At 34.6% G+C, this 16,615-nt stretch overlaps 1 protein-coding gene across 3 annotated transcripts in view; it reads left to right on the plus strand.

The window, feature by feature from the left end:
• CPS1 (carbamoyl-phosphate synthase 1) overlaps positions 1-16,615 on the plus strand; it is a 155,751-nt gene that overhangs the window by 16,202 nt on the left and 122,934 nt on the right. The window contains exon 1 of one of the 3 annotated variants that reach the window (XM_054257904.2): positions 5,799-6,043. The exons of 1 other annotated variant lie outside the window; for it this stretch is intronic. The gene's annotated coding sequence lies outside the window, so the exon portion shown is untranslated. Of the gene's footprint in view, positions 1-5,798; positions 6,044-16,615 lie in introns of those variants that run through there. One more of the 3 variants, XM_035305601.3, reaches the window with a different exon arrangement.

Here is a 16,615-nt window from a genome sequence, read left to right on the forward strand (position 1 = left end):
CTCAGATTGATGTAGTATCCTCTGAGTCCACCTTTTTTTTTTTTTTTTTTTTTTTTGACACAGAGTTTCGCTCTTGTTACCCAGGCTGGAGTGCAATGGCGCAATCTCGGCTCACCACAACCTCCGCCTCCTGGGTTCAGGCAATTCTCCTGCCTCAGCCTCCTGAGTAGCTGGGATTACAGGTACACGCCACCGTGCCCAGCAAATTTTTTGTATTTTTAGTAGAGATGGGGTTTCACCATGTTGACCAGGATGGTCTCGATCTCTTGACCTCGTGATCCACCCGCCTCGGCCTCCCAAAGTGCTGGGATTACAGGCTTGAGCCACCGTGCCCGGCCCTGAGTCCGCCTTGATATCTGCAGAGCACCTGAGCCTGTCTGCTCTCTGTGCTGATTCCATCTGCTCTTAGAAGTGTCATGGGGTCCAGACATTTGTCCCTTGACTGTAATGAACCACCTGCAGTGATTTTCCACTTTGTCACCAGCCTTCTTAATTCTTCCAGTATTCTCGGAACCTCTGTGTTGTCACAGTGAGACTTGGGTTATTTTGGGTCTCCAGTTTCCAGGCCCTGAATGCCATGGGCTCTGTCTCAGGAATATGCATCTGCTGGCCTGCTGCTGTCATTTCTGCTACATTACTCCTTTACTTCCTTAAAGAGTGGTCCTGGATCAGGGGTTGAAAGTAGATGTGGAAAGGATGCTGATCTGACTTCTGTGCTTCCATTCTTCTTCCTACCACTTCACCAGATGTGAAAAATGCATATATAATCTGAATCCTCTAGATTGAGTTATAAGGTAAAGCAGTATAAGAATTTTAAAAACTCCCCTCTCCCCGATTTTAAATCAACTTGTTAAGACTGTGTTCTTACTGCAAAACCCATTGCCTTGCCAGAAGATAAATATTAACTTTTTCTTTCTCTTTGCCTTCCTATTGTAATAATTCCAAACTACCCAAAAGAAATAGGTGAGTTTGTGGGGAAGGTCAGTAGAAAGAATTTCGAAAGAGAAAAAGAATATTCATGCATTTAAATGTTATTCCCACTGGTTCATTTATGCTGCAATGAATATCTATATTTCGATGTATGTATCTATCACTTTGTGCATGTTTTAGTATTTCTGAGTTACATCCTGAAAACTGTAATTGCTATAAGGTATGCACATTTTACATTTCACTGAATAATGACAAATTGTGCTACAAAGTGACTAGACCAATTTATACTCTGAGTCACTGAGATAATTCTTTACTAATGCCAGGCATTTTACATAACTTATTCCATTTAAATTCTATCAACAAACCTCCATAGCAGGTGTATTCCCATTTTGTATATGAAGAAACTGAGGTTCAGAGTTAAAGCAATTGCTCAAGGTCACACAAACAGTAAGTGGGTAATTTCAGAACCTTTTCAAATAAAATATAGAAGCCTACTATTTTATTGATCCAGTCTAGAAATATATCTCTGTTTATAATATTGACTACATTGTATTATTTTAAACTTTATAATATTGACTACTATTATTTTCTTCACATCCTAGTTCTAATCTAGGAACAAATGGAAACTGATATCACCAAATGGAAAAACGATGCTGTTTCTTAGTTGGCTTAGTTTAAACACCTATTTAATGGTCAAGAGCAAGTAGTTGACCCATCTTTTTGACTCATAGCCATTAGTTACACAAGAAAAGCAGAACAAAACCCAGCTGGATGGAAGGCTGGGTATACAAGCAGCTTTCACACTAGGAATTATGAAGCCTGAGGCATAGCCCCAAGACTCAGATCATCAGGGGTGCACTCTGTCCAGAGGGACATGTGTTTCTGAACACACCTAATATTACAAGCATCACCTAATATTAAAAGGATCTTTATTGAGACTGATAGAAGTGAATTTCTCAGGTCAGAAAACAGAAGAGCTCTTTTAGTTGAGTTGTGATATTTAAGTCTCTCTTTTTGAATTTCTTGCCTGGCCAATCAACTGTCCTCCCAGAACAAATTGTTGGATAATGAAATGCATATACTGTAGCTGGAGAGTGCTGTCCTATTTGCAGCACTGGCTTCAGCCCGAGGCACATCTCTGGCTGCTCCTTTCTATCTATAAGTTAAAGCAATGGCCTCGGCAAGCAGTACACTCTGTACAGCAGCTGCAACTCGTTATCGGCTTTGTCCAGAATAACAAACAGAACAAACACATTTTGCAAGGGCTTTTTCCCCCTCTTATGTAGAGAAGGAGGAATTAAGCAATCAGTGAAATGCTGATTGATCATTTGTGCTGACTTTAGAGAAGTCCAAGGCCACATTAGTACTATTAAGCCCTAAAAAACAAAGCAAAAAGAATATGTTCTTAGAACTTTATTTAAACCAATGTTTCTGTGATGTGAAGTACATTCCCCCCAAAGGAAAAAATGGGACGATATTTGCATTTCACTTAGTACCCTTTATTCATCCAGATTGCTTTGTAATGTAATGATGGTTAAATATTTCTGTAAATATAATTCATGTTTTTTGGCAGATTTTGGTGGACCATGGAATACCAGGGTTGTATAAACCAAAGGTTTGATACAGAGCAGCGTTAGTAAACCATCCCCCTCTCATGCCTCCCCTTTGACTTCAGTACCAACTGCTGTGGCCACTTCTAGACCAATCTTTACCAGAAACTGTACCACCTTCAAAATTCCAACATCCTTTTCCCCTCCTCCTTTATTTTTTGATCTCATAAACTCAAGTATTCTTAGTGTAACAATTCTTTGAGCATTCTTCCTTATCTAGCTTAAAATCTGGGTTCTACCATTATAATCATTCTTTTCTAGATACCCTCAACTTTCACACCCCAATTTCTAACTGGCCTGGCAAAACTCAAACCCTTAGTGCAAAATCCTCCACCTCTATGCTGCACCCTTGTATTTGAAAATGGCTGAAGAATGTGCATAGACATTCTGATGTAACTATAAATTCATGGTCGCTGATCTCAAATGGGAACCCAAGACTACTGGCTTTCCTGCTGTGGTTCTCTAACGACAGCATGATCTTACTCTTCACAGAAATTAGTTAAAACTTTCCAACCTTCAGTTGAAAAGCATACATCTTACTTTATTAGAAAGTAAAAACCATCAAGGAGGTCATGCTCCCATCTGCATACCACCAAATCAACAAACCTTCAGCAAGAGAAGGGATATTTCATGTATCTCCTCCTGCCCTCTTGTTAAAAGAGTACAAATGTCCCCCCTCCTATCAAAACCCAATCCTTCTTCATGCTCTTTAGATGCCGCCTTGTCTTCCTTAAAATTTGCACTTTTTGGTTATACTCTTTCATGCAAATTTACCTCTCCTTTTCCGGTGGAGCAGGCTCATCAGCCTACAAATGTGTCCTGGTCACCTTTTATCAAAAAATTAAAAATAACATAAAAACAACTAATAAGACCCTTCTTGGCTCCACATTCTCATCCGGTTTCTATTCTTTTACTTAGCTGCTTTTCTTCTCAGGTTTTGTCTATTTTTTAACGTCCTAGTCACTCTCTGATCTACTTCAGTTTGACTTCTACCTCCACCGCTTGAGTAAATTCAGTACATGGTTTCAAGTATATTCAAGCTTTAGCCTGATCCACAGGGAAGGTTCTGGAGCATGAGCAACATGGCAGGGTTGTTCACTCTTGAGGTAAAGGAGTTTGGCTTCTCATGCTCTAAAATGGATTAAAGCAACACTCCTCAATTGGGTTGAGTCCCTGGGAAAGGTTTTAGGTGTGAGCAGTTAGCAACCATCACCCACATTGGCTGTGAGAGGCGGGCACTAGCCCTGTAAAGAGGATCTAGGCAGTGCACCCAAACAGGTCTCCCATAGTTGGCTTCCTACAGGGGCTCACCTTCCATGCAGTGCTTCTCTATACAGCAACTAATCTTTTTTGTAACATTAACAAAATAATTTCACTTTCCATGTTAAAATCCTTCAATGACTTCCAATTGCACTAAGAATGGCAAATCAATATCTTAACATGCCCTACCAGCATCTACAGGGTCTGGGTCTGATTGCCTTTCAGATCTCTCCTGATAATCCTCCCTGCTTTGTTCAATATCCTTCTGTCTCACCAATCATTTCCTGGAAGACATCACCAATTTCCAGCTCAAAGCCTTCACATATGATGTTCCTTCTGGCTGCGGTGCTTTTCCTCCCACATGACCCATTTAATTAATATGCATCATTCATATCTCAGTTTCCTTGGACTGTTTCTAAGCACCCAATCTAAATTTGTTCTCCACTATTATTTTCTAGCAAAACAGCCTACTTTTATTCCTGTAGAGTTTATAATCATATATTGTAATAAAATTTATAATGATATATTTTGAGATTGATTACTAAGCTGTCTTAATATACTGACAGCTCCAATTCATTTATGTTTCTTTAGCATCTCCCATGAGGTCTGGGACTATGTCATTTCATTTCACCATTGCCTAATGGGGTATCTGGTATGTAATAAAAGATACTCATCTTATTGAATCAATGAATAAATGTATAAATGATGAATAAATTAGATACACAAAATTAGGAGGTCAAGAAAAAATCACTCCCCCACCCACACCAAGTTATTCCTTAACAATTCTACTAAGGTTATCAACATTGGGACATTAGAGGTTTAATCAAATTTGTGTTCCTTTAGTGCCGTCTTCTGGGATCATAGGGCTTGATGGATATTCTCTCATTAGCTCATACACATCCTTGCCATTTCTGTGGCATTGACTTGCACAGTTTTTAGAGAAACTGGGAAATAGAAAGATTAATAGACTTGGCTGAGGATAGAATGAGGTTATGACAGAGCCATGGATAAAGTTTGCTTCTGCTTCTTTACTAGCTTAGCGTGCTGCACACTTGTGAGTAAAGAAAACATGTTAAGAATCAACCCATGTCAGTAGGTCTGTAATACTGGAAACTTCTTTCTGAAATGTATTACTGTAAATATTCTTCCTCTGCACACAGCTCATTTGATGAGATACACCTTTAGGCTAAGAACTCTTCTTGATGATTAATCCATTTTCTTATGAGAAAATGCTGCTCACAAAGGTTAAATAACTCAGCCACTGTAATAGAATGAATTCACGTCACAGCTCAGCTCTGAAGCTTCTAGTTGACCTGTACAAACATGTAGCCATTTTCCATCTTCATTTCAAGAATGTTTTATACATTTAATATTAAACTTCCTAATTCTGCTCATTGCTGAGCTTAACTCTTTATATAACATTTATATATGTAAATATTACTTGAAATAGATTTAAAGCCACAAATTATTTTCAACTGGGTTTAATTAGAGTTTTCCTCATACTAGTTTGAGAGGGTAGCTATTCCTTGACAGTCTTTTCCTTCAGGCTTGAAATATAAATGCAGATAAGATTTGGAGAAGAATTCTGCATTTATGCTGGGGCATGGCATTCTGAAGTATAATACAATAGGTATGTAAAAATGGTTGTTATATTTAGTTTTAAAACTTAAGACATTTAGGGTATGTATTTACTGAGGAAATACATTGATTTTGAGAATTTCTTTATGGAGTTGAAGTGTCTAGTACATTTTTTTTTCTCCTCATACTAATTCTAAGTCAGGTGATCTGACAAAGCCTCTCATCCTATTGGTATTACAGTATGACCTATCTCCTGAACTTTGAAGCCATTTCTTTTCTTCAGAGGAGATAAGAAAACATGTCTTATCTTAGGTATGGAAGAAACAGAGTCCAGTATCAAGGTGGTGCAGTAGTTATTTTCCCAGACGTAGCACAGGGTTTTTCAAGCCTGAAGAAAAAGGTTAATCTCCTTAAAACAGGGCTTTGTTGACTTGGGCCTGGTCATGGCAATCCTGTTTCCAGCCATCCTGTGTATAAGCTCTAACAGTCAGAAGTTTGTTTGCTTTCATTCTGATGTGGCTCATCTTTTCTTAGCTGCTCATATTCAAGATTTGGAGAAGAAGAAACGGTGGTGAGCTGAGCAATTAATTGGATTCTGATAAGGAGTTCTTGAGAAATTTTATTATTCCTGAATTTTAAACCTTTATAACTTTAATATAACTTTGGTATGAGCCTTTACATTTTTCTCTGTGTTTTTGTAATTATATTGTGGCATTCTTGTTGGGAGTGGCAGTAGCAATACATGATAAATGTATGAATTTATAAGTTATAGATTTATAATTTCATAGGTTTTTGAGGTTTAGTTTTAAGACAATACTTTTATGTATTTATAGCATTTAATATTAATTTAAATTCATTCTGAGATGTATGTTATCATGCTTTTATCTTTTACATGTTATTAGAAAGCATTTGGTTTTTAAAAAATATGTTAATGTGAGATTTCACAATTCGTACCTTCTCTTTGTAGTCACCATTTCAGGCTAGTTAATTTGTTCAGTGTTGATCACCAGATCTTTTAGCCAATATTGGCTGGGGAAAAAACTTGATTCTTTTTGTTCACTTGAGAAATTGTTGTATCTAAAGTGATTCCTAGGGTGTGGATCAACTTCTATGATATGAAATATGACATGGAGGCTTTTTATTTTGTGTAGTGCATTAATAGGTGATCACATTTCATCCTGGGAGAGCTGCTGGAGAGGAATATCAATTTAGCTTGTTATGTTTGAGTCTTTAGAATCTTTAGCTTCTCATATTTTTAATTCTTTTTGTTATTTTTTATTGTTCAGTCTTGAGAGTAGAAAATATATGTTTTTGTCCACTTCTAACAGTAAACCTGAAAGGCTTCTCACAAGGGAGCTTTTGAGGGACAAGTCTGTGTTCCAGTCTTATTTTTATTCTCACGATCTAGCACCATGCTTGGCATGGAAAAGAGCTTTAATAAGAGTTCATAGAAGGAACTGAAGAATTAATTATTACTTATGGACTATGAGAGGTCATGGTTGTTATTCTTTCTAATTTGTTGATATTAAACAGAGACAGTGAAGATACTAATTTAGATTACCCAACATGAATGAAGCAAACAAAAGCTTAAAGCTTTGGAAAAATGAATATATTATATTATTAGCTTTGCACTGTAGTTAAGCAATGTGGAGCTATTTAGTGATTTCAACCAGGAGGATATCAATGTGTGAAATAAGAATATGCAGATAGTATATTAATTGCATGATACAAACACGATACACATAAAGTTCACTAAAACAGTATGATTTCATATGGATTTGAAGGATTGATAGTATATAGACAAATTGTGATAACATTGTTCTAACAAATATTTAATTTTAGATTTCTTCATTAGATAAAATGTTGCATCATTTTATGTTGGCTAAGTTATTTGCAGTGTATTTAAATTAATTATTACTTATAGTTTTTCTCTGTCAATGCCATTTAATAAAAAGAAAACTTTAGCAGACAGAAGTTTTATGATCTTTGGCACTATTGGCTGTGTGTTAAGCCACAGGAAGATTCAGTTACATATTTTATTGTATTATAATTACATATTTCTCCTTTGATTCCTTTTTTATCTATACTTCTTTCACATCCTAAATATTTTCTTTGGAGAAATGTGTGGGGCAAAACAAGGAAAAGAAGAGTAAGAAGTAGTCAGAGATTGGGAGTACTGAGACCCTTTGGACTCCAGCCAGCTGCCATCACTGAGGTGGTAAAAGAACACCATAGTACAACTGGATGCTTCCATTGCCCTCGTCCTTGCCAGCAGTCAGGCTGGACTTCCAGTGTTGAAGAGCCATCTTCACCTGTTACTAGCTCTGCCCCACACCATTGTGTTTGCCTAAGAGCTGAACAGAAAAATTTGCATACCTATAAATCCCAGGGTCCAAAAATAGCAGCTAAAAAAATGGTGCATCAATATATCTGCCATTTGAATTTTTTAGTTAGTTAACATGATAAACTTTTATTTAGAAGTAAACATTATTTTAAAAAGCACTTCCTTTTAAATAACTGATTTTTATTGAAATTAATTCTGGCTTCTAAGCAGAGTTAGCTGCAAAGACAATTTGTGAAAATACAGAAAATTCAGAATTTAACTTGGGATTATTAAAAGTTTATTTTCATATTTGAGTTTCATATTTCAGTCTACTATAATATTTCAATTTGTTTAAAATATTATCAAGACAAATATTGAGTTAGCTTCACAATAATTTTTTTTATTTTTCTTACTCTGTATATTAACAGTGAACAAAAATGAAAGAATTATATAGTCTAGTGGATAGCAATAGTCTTGGTCTAGTATTCACAGGATGATCATCAAAAGTGTATTGATTTTCATGCTGATAAGAACCTGTATTCCTGAAAGAACCTTAATTGAAGGTATCAATAATTTTTATTAGGTTTTAAGTCTTTTTACCTTATCATATGAATAGAAAAAAAATTATGTTTAATAAAAAGTCTTTTACTTAAAGTATTTTTATTTGTCATTTATTTAAAGGTTTATCAGTGAATCTGTATACATGGAAAATGTGCAATTTTATTTGCAAATTTGGAGCCCTACATATATTTGAGAGAAACCTTAGTTTCTCTTGGGACTGGCAATATTTTATAACTGGGCCTTCATATTCCTATGTGATAGCCCTGGTCCCTGAAAATCCTACAGCTGTCTTTGTTGCAAGTGTATATGCATTATAATAAGAGAATGTTGATTAGTTAATCAAGTTCTAATTAACCTTTTAAATTTATAGAAAAACAGATATAGACAAGTAAATTTTTCTTGGGTCAAGGTATTTAATAATTTGAAGAATGCAGTTATTTTTAGCACAAATATTATTCTAATGTGAAAAGAATTTCTTTTTCCAAGTTATATATTTTGTGCCATTCAGAGTAACTAATATAGTACTAATAATACTTTTTCTATTGTGTACTTTTGTTTCTCTCATTTGTCTTACATTTTATAATATGTCTAATCATTATTTCACAAAATTCCTATCATTACTCCTTGACCTCAACTTCTAATCTGGCAATTAATTTTTATACACAAATTTTTGAAATCTTAACATAGTTTTAAACTTCCTCATACTGAGTCCATTGTTTCTTTTAGTTTACAAGATGTTTAAGAATGCTCTTTTGAAATCAATTCCCTAATGCAGGATAAATTAGCAACAACATTACATATTTTTCTTACTATCAACTGAGAATGATCTTGATGAGGGCAAGTACAGGTTAAGAGTAAATGACATCAAATAAACAATACCAGAATCAGATATTTAATTCTTCAACACTCGAAGCCATGTCGGATATTGAAATCCAAGTAGGCACTTTTGACTAGTTGTTAGTTTATAGAATTCAAGGACTGGGGTTGGCTTCCTTCTCTCTTTCTTTCTCTTCTTTCTCCCCTTCTTCATCTCCTTCTTGTTCTTTTTTGTTTTTTCCCCTCTCCAGATCATTAATCTTCTCCCAAAAACATTTAGCTTATATAAAATAAAAAAAAGGCACTCCAGCCCTTTGACTCAACTTAGAAATCTACAAATCTGGAGGAACAAATAGCTCTGTGGTCCGTTCCTGGGGAATTGCAATGAAGTTTTAGGGAAGATGGAACTTAACGTTTGTGAAAGCACTGGTTTGATTTCCAGGAGGGTGGAATGCATCTTCCTGAACCACATTCTGCTGAAAATAGGAGGCCATGGAAGAAATCAGGTTTAATATACGAAATTTACTATAAAAGGGGGTGGAGTAGGAATGTGCGTAGGTGACCTGTTCTCTACCTCATTCCGATGTAAACTGCTGGCCCTTACTTCATGGAGTCGGTAACTTCAAGACATGTTACACAACATGCTTCTCTGTGATCCTCAAATATGTTTCATTTAAAGAGGGTCCAGTACAGTCCTGGCACATGATCTGGATTGTCATAGATAACCACATACCTCACAGCTAGGGTTGCTCTTTAGAATCTTGCAAAATCTTCTGTTTACTCTTGACAAAAGTTAAGAAAACAAGCCCATCAGAGCTGTTTGTTCTGTTCAGCATGTTAGAAGATGGTTTTGTTGCAATGATAACAATTGTGCAAAGAAGGCTGGTGATTTTTTTTAACTTTTCTTAAAAATATTTTGCTATTTAGAATGAACATTGCTTAATGATTCAGTCATTTTATTTTGTAAAATTTATATTGTAGGCATATTTAGACAAAGTTTTAAGAACATGCTTCAGCCGAGATTAAGTGTTGAGTTTGATTTGCGTAATTGTTAGTTTCTTTACTAGTTGTTCCATCATTTACAAAATTATTTCTATTTGAAATACAGTAATTTTTCAGAACTTAAGAATAATGAGATGATCTTGGCTTACTTAGATATTTGGTTTTTGTAACTATAAAACAAAGGGATTAGAAAGTAATTCTGAAGATTTCATCCAGCTATATAAAACTATCTAGGCAATACATTTACTAGGTTTACAATTTTCTACAAAAAGTCTTTCAGCAGAAAGTAATCCTATTTCCTGATATACAGTGTCTGATACATAGAAAATACTCAATACATTATTCCTGAATTGATTATTCCTTTAGCAATCCTAGATTTCACTTCCGAACAATCATAAACATTTAATGACATGGAATTACCCAGATTCCATGGTTCTGGAAATATATAACTTCAAGCAATAAGATGTAAGATAGAAAAATATAAGATATCCTTTGCTATTTTAGGTAGGTTCACCTGAATCAGTCTGCCAGCTAGAAACGTGGCTCCCAGGTGAATTAGTTTTATTATTAGGTGAATTACTGAAAAATTAATAGCTTTATTTCCATATTACCATATCATTTCTAATTTAATTTAAAACATAATAAATCAGAGAAGTTGTGGTTACTTTCTTCTGTCTCATTGTTCGATTTTTACTGAAGTTATGTTTTACTGGTTTTCAGGAAATGTAAATATTACTAAGCATCCTTAGCTATCTCCACACTCATGTATTCTTCCTATCAAATTGAATCGTAACCAGGTCATTCTTTTCCAGTTCAATCCAAGCTGTTGCCCCTGTTTTCTCCAGATATAACTGACATGCTCCAAGAGGATGGACATTGGCTAAGACTTGATTTCTGGTCTTGGCTTTGCAACTTGCTAGCTGTGTGATCTTGGACAAGCTACTTAATTCTCAGAGACTCATCATTATTATCTATAAAATAGGGATAGCATTAGCTTATTTCTTGGATTGCTTCTAAAATTAGCAAGAAAGGCATACCAATGCCTGGCTCAAGGGATCAACAAGTGGCAAGTACCTCAATTTTCAGGAAGGATTATACTTATCATCACTGGAGCCAATCAGACAGATTTATTTAAATACCTATTTTCACTTACTGGCATAATAGCAAGTGGTATATATATTTATATATCTCTCTATATAGATGCAGATAATATGCTAATATTTTGTTGTTATAACTTACAATGTTTTAACTTCTATTGTAGGGTCTTTCTTATTCATTACCCAAGAATATATATATATTTTTTATTTTTAGGAAGGTTGAAAGACTGCCTAGGACTCCTATGTGACATGATTTTCAATTTAATAGCTCATGGTCAAAATTCCATTTTTAGAATCTTTATTCAATATTTAGCTTTTTAAGTAAACTTTGAGTTTCTTTTCTTAAATTCCACTCTAAGTTCTGCCTTCTATATTTGGATTTTTAAATTACAGCTTTAATGACGAACTTTGGGCCTCTTGCTAGGTTTTATAATTGCTACATATGCTTTTTGGCTCATTTCCATATAAATCAATCCTCTACAACTTTCTTTTACTTACAGCTTGTTTTTCTTTCTCTTGTTGGACTAACTTACATGTGATCTCCCTTTGGTTGCACTTTGTGTTTGGCATGTCTTCAATTTTCAAAAGTCACTGAATTCTGAATCAACTTTCTAAGGCATTTCCCATTGTTCTTTTCATTTCACAAATACAGAAGAAGCTTAACTAATTCACTGGGTAATCCACTCTGTCCTTTTACATTTGCAATAACTCATTTATATACATTCTCTAGCAAAAGTGTATGCACATAACATTGGCCTAGAATATATACTCCTAGAATATATAGATATAGATTTCACTCCAATAAATTTTGCCTTTATTTCTTGTTCAGAATGCTTCCATGACTACCATGAACACTATTTGTGTATGAGGGCTGACCATTTTAAGGCATACAAAGTCTCCCATACTCTTGAATTAACATCTAACACGTCTGCTTGGTCTGGTAGTAGTGTCTTTTAAAAGAAGAAATTAGTATGACAGGATTCACTCTTTATAAATATGTGCTCCTTGTACTAACTTGTTCTCCTTAAGGTGTTTGTAAATGGGGTCTTATGAATGATAGTTTTTTTTGTTGTTGTTATTCTGGAATAAATCACATGTGCCTTGAGCTTTAATATGTGAAATCAATTTTACAAGGTCTCTTTTCCAGCTTCATTTTCACCTTCTTTTGTATCACTCCAGACTTTATGTTATCAAATGTTAGATTGATAAGCATATTCATCATAATTGGTTCCTCACTTTCTATACCTCAAAATGCCAATTGGATCTTAATGAACATGTTTTACTTGACTGGATTTCCAAGGACATTTGGTTATTTTAACCCCCCACCATCTAACAACCTGATATCTGTCTATTGTCATTATCAATCCTTGACATATTGGAAAGTTTTCAAATAACTTTAAGTCTTCTTCCTGGACAAACTTTGAGGAATCCTCCTACCAGCTTGTCCCAGTTTCTGTGATAGGAGAAAGTGTGTGCGTTTCATGTGGGTACAATCTACAACACTTTCCTTCAGAGATGCCTTCTTCATCCATATCTTTACTTGTGAATGTATTCCTTGTTATGATCCTTAGGCTAATAAAAATCATAGAACTGAATCTAATTACTTCTACTTTTTACATTCTATTTTCACACATTCCTAGTTAAACACAAAACAGTAGAACTCTAGGGAGTTATTGTACCTCCTTTTACTCTGAATTTGTTTGATCTTCAGTCACACCTTACTCCTTTCTTTAATTTATCTCTTCAAAAATAGATGTTATAGAATTACTGATTGCAATTTTTTCATGACTCCTAAGCATTCTTATTTCCTTTCATTCTTAACTGACATAATTTTATTTGTTCTTGCTTAAATAATTATCACTGATCAGGCAGGAATTAAGCACACAGGAATCCATTCATTCAGTCATTTTTCCGGAAGAATCTCTTGCATGCTTGCTGTGTTAGAGACTTTTTGATAGATGCACCAACTTCTTAGAGTTATTTCTGATTCATTACTTAGAAAGACACACTTCAAGAGGGCAGTTGGCAGTCTCTGTACCTTTGAAGAAGGAATTACTAACACCCTTATTTTTTCTTCATTTCAAACCCTGAGGCCTTTATTTTCTAAGACATCCCATTCTAATTTTTTTTCAATCTGTAGCAGCTCATCCCTTGCTTATGTCAGTGGCCTGTCTAAATGAAGAGGATACTGGAAATCAGTACATACATAGGCTGTCAGTGTTTCTTTATGTTTCCTTTAAAGATGTTTTCATAATGATTAATATAAACGAATTAATGGGAACAAAAATGTAAACAGTAGTTGATAAAAGAATAGTATCAATTAAAAATATACTGTGAAATATTCAACTTCACCAGTGATTTAAAATAGAAATGAAGGCAAAATGCTATCTTTTGCAGCAGAGCAAATAAAATAAAAGATAATGCCTAATGTTGGTGAGGACATTTTTAAAGGGACACCCGTATATTGTACTGATATGTAGGTGAGTACACGCTCTTTGGAGAGAAATCTGCAAATATTAATCAAAGATGGCAAGATTGACATATTGTAGCAGCAAGCAATGAAAATGGAATGTTTTGTAGCTATTTCAAGTAAGATTTTAAAAGAACTTTGTAATAACATCAAAATACTTTTCACATAGTATTACCTCCAAAAAGCATTATGCAACTTGATGACAGTTTTCAAACTATGTCCTGAGCATTGACATAAATGCTAGAAAATAATACTTTAGTGTTAAAAGAGATTATGTTTGTGGGGTGGGTTTTCTATTATTCTGTCTTTCCAAATTTCTTTAAATATCAAATCAAAATAAATACAACCTTGCACTTGATATTTTAACATTTTCAATACCAGATATGTCAATGAAAAATTCATAAAATAAAGTGCTCTGAGAGATTTCACAGCCTCAATGCTTCTATTTTTAAAAATGTATTAATAGCAAAGGTGACTAAATCTATATAAAATGTTTTCCTTTTTTCAGTGACTGACTCATCCATTTAGAAAACCCTTGATGACCTGGCTCACAAAGAATATAGTTTCAAGTGCACAGGGTCCCCAGCCTGATGTGTGCACGTTCATTCATTCCTGTCACTCTGCTCAGCTGCGTGCAGACAGCTTATATAAAGGAGGACTGTATACATATGGTCAGAGAAGAAAGTCATTCCAAACAGAAAAATGCTTTGAAAAAAAATCTATCATAAAAGTATAATATTTTCACTAAATTTTTTCATATCTAACTTTAACGTTCCCTGCCAATCAACCAATAGTTATAGCCTCAGCTCCTTTGATCTGTCCTGATGTAAACTCCCTCACTAATGTAATGTATTTTTTTACAGCTTGGTTAAAGATTTCAGTCTAGTCTGAACACTCAAATATGAAACTAGCCACTATTTTATTTATTGGCTGCTTCACTCTCCAAGATGATTATGGAATGACAATGGATAAATTTTCCATCTCTCTAATTCAGAATATTTAACCACATTTTCTGCATCCTCCTCCTTCATTCTGATGACTAAAAACATGGACCATAAAAAAAACAAAACAAAACATATACTATTATCTGCATCCAGGATCCTTTACTGATAAAAGTGAAGGCCCATTAAAACTCTCATGCCCACATTTCTCTCTAGACTTCAGAGTAGGAGAATTCTATCCTAGAATTGTTGACATTTCTCTGGAAAAACATGTTTAATTCATCATGCTTTGTGGTCAACTATTATAAATGATGATGTTGTCTTTTCTTTGGTCAAGTTCTGGTCTCCTAAGTACTTCCACTGTCATATTTGATTAAAATATAAGTGATGAAGGGAGGAAATATACTGTAGTATTCATTGCATGGGTACCTCGGGACGATGAGACGATAACTGATTTAAATTTATTTTGCATCCTAAAAAGCTTTTATAATGAGGATTGAGTTTATATCGTTTTTTAAATTAAGGAAAGACAGCCCTCACTATGCATACATACTCTTTCTCTTTCTCTCCATCTCTCTGTCTCTGTCTCTCTGTCTCTGTCTCTCTCTCTCTCTCTCTCTCTCTCTCTCTCTCTCTCTCTCACACACACACACACACACACACACTCACAAACAAAAAGACAAGAGGTGAGATCAAGGTGTAAACTGGCGTTGGACTAAGCCAGTAAGTACTGCTTCTCATGCTTCTCAGTCCTCAGTTCTTTAGGTTGGGAGTTTTCCTTTCACTATTTTCATCTCCCCCAATTCATTTTTCAATGATCTTTAACACAAATTTTGCCTTTATTTCTTGTTCAAAATACTTCCATGACTACCATGAAGACTATTTATGGAAGAAGGGTGACCATTTTAAGACACACAAAGCCTCCCATGATATAATACCTGTTCATTTTCCCATTCTGTACCCCGTATCTAGGCTTTTAAAAAATATTTCTCTACCTTATTGCTCATGCCATGGCATCCCTTCTGTTTTCTTCCCCCTTTATCTACTTGGTGAACTTGCATCCTTCAATATAACACAGCTCAACATAAGTCTATGCTTCATTACTGAACATGCACAAGGAACTTGATCTTTCTTTATTTTCCCATTGCATTTCAGCAACTTCCATGACACTAGTTATTTTATTAATTATTTATATACATTAATAAGAGACTATTTTATTTAGCTTTCTATCACCAAGAGCCATGAAGCACTTTGAAATCAAAAAGTGTTTATATGTGAAATACATTGAGTAAGAGCGAAGATTTAAATTAAACTTTGTTTCTCTTTTAAAAATAATCCTTACCCCAACTGTAGCACTGGTTCTATGTTATTGAAGTTTACAATCTTTATGTCATTTTATGTCATCTCTTCTGTTATGGAAAGTCCTAGAAATGAGTCTATTGCCTTTATTCCTTGGCCTTCTTTGCAAGAGTATCGGAGAACAATGCTGCAGTACTTCTATGCAGTTCTTCATAGTCACATGACTTAAGCAAGTGCATCTGCCAGCCAGTGAGGTCCCTTAACAGCCTGGTTAAACATGAGATTGAACGGTTAGGCAAATCACTTTTATTCATGTTGAAACATGAATGCTGAAGTTTTGAAAGTTTTATATATAACATTTTAATAACTAAAAAAACTTGACTTAGGAATAGTGCTTATATTAAAATCAGTGTTGGTCATTGTTTCATGAAGATTTTGCAAATTTTACTTAATGTTACTGATTGCCTTAACTTTGAAACACAGAACAATGCAACAACTTTGCTTTAGTTGTGTTTTACTTGATATTACTGATTGCTTTAACTTTGAAACATGGAATGATGCCATAGTAAGAAAGTAATACACTACTCTATTAGCCCAAAACATAATGTAGATGATTTAGTGCATATTTGTGGAGAAAATTGTACATATGCATCATATCTTTTTACCTCAGCAGAAAATAGCAAGGGTTCAGGTTTCTTTGGGAATTCAAAATCTTTTTTGAGGCATAT

The sequence above is a fragment of the Callithrix jacchus genome, chromosome 6, assembly GCF_049354715.1.
Source record: "Callithrix jacchus isolate 240 chromosome 6, calJac240_pri, whole genome shotgun sequence".
Classification (NCBI taxonomy): domain Eukaryota; kingdom Metazoa; phylum Chordata; class Mammalia; order Primates; family Cebidae; genus Callithrix; species Callithrix jacchus.